This window comes from Arachis hypogaea, chromosome 20, assembly GCF_003086295.3.
Source record: "Arachis hypogaea cultivar Tifrunner chromosome 20, arahy.Tifrunner.gnm2.J5K5, whole genome shotgun sequence".
Taxonomy (NCBI): Eukaryota; Viridiplantae; Streptophyta; class Magnoliopsida; order Fabales; family Fabaceae; genus Arachis; species Arachis hypogaea.
In genome coordinates this window covers 57,497,249-57,498,455 of record NC_092055.1, presented here as the reverse complement: position 1 = coordinate 57,498,455, position 1,207 = coordinate 57,497,249, and positions in this window count along the sequence as shown.

Sequence of the window (1,207 nt, the reverse complement as noted above, 5' to 3'; positions counted from 1 at the left end):
GGATGAACTCCAACCATTCCCTAGCCACAGGTTTGAGGTCAAGCCTTCTTAGTTGAACCGGCTTGCCTCTCAAGTCTCTCTTCCATTGAGCTCCTTCCACACAAATGTCCCTAAGGACTTGGTCCAATCTTTTATCAAAGTTGACCCTTCTAGTGAAAGGGTGAGGATCTCCTTGCATCATTGGAAAGTTGAATGCCAACCTCACATTTTCCGGACTAAAATCCAAGTAATTCCCCCGAACCATTGTGAGCCAATTCTTTGGGTTCGGGTTCATACTTTGATTATGGTTCCTAGTGATCCATGCATTGGCATAGAACTCTTAAACCATTAAGATTCTAACTTGTTGAATAGGGTTAGTGAGTGTTTTCCAACCTCTTTTTTGAATTTCATGTCGGATCTCTGGATATTCACTCTTTTTGAGCTTGAAGGGGAACTCGGGGATCACCTTTTACTTGGCCACAACTTCATAGAAGTGGTCTTGATGGACATTTGAGATGAATTTCTCCATCTCCCATGACTCGGAGGTGGAAGCAATTACCTTCCCTTTCCTCTTTCTAGAGGTGGAAAAATAAAAAAAGCAAAGCTTTTTCCACACCAAACTTAAAAGTTTTGCTCGTCCTCAAGCAAAAGAAGAAAGAAAGAGGTAGAAGAAGAAGAAATGGAGGAGATGGAGGGAGTAGTGGTTTCGGCCAAGGGGGTAGTAGTGTGTATGATGTGTGAGATTGAAGGTTGTAAGGAGGGGTATTTATAGGGTGATAAATCCATATTTTATGATATATATTGTGCTCAATTCAAGAGATTTATTCAATCCTTCACCCACTTATTCATGTAAATTGCATGGTTTTACTTTCCCTTCCTTATTATGTGATATATGTGAAATACATGTTTCTTATGCTTTGAAATTATTTATTTTTAATTACCCTTTATTACCATTCGATGCCGTGATTTGTGTGTTGAGAAGTTTCAGATCTTCTAAGGTAGGAATGACTTAAAGGATGGAAAGGAAACATACAAAAATGGAAGGAAAGCACAAAATGGAGTTTTTGAAGAAACTGGCAGCGACGCGAACGCATGGAAGACGCGGCCGCATGCCCAGTGCGAAAAGGCACTGACGCCAATGCGTGACTGACGCGGACGCGCACTATGAGCAGAACACAGATGACGCAGACGCATGACCTAAGCGAACGCGTGACAAGGAAAACCCCAG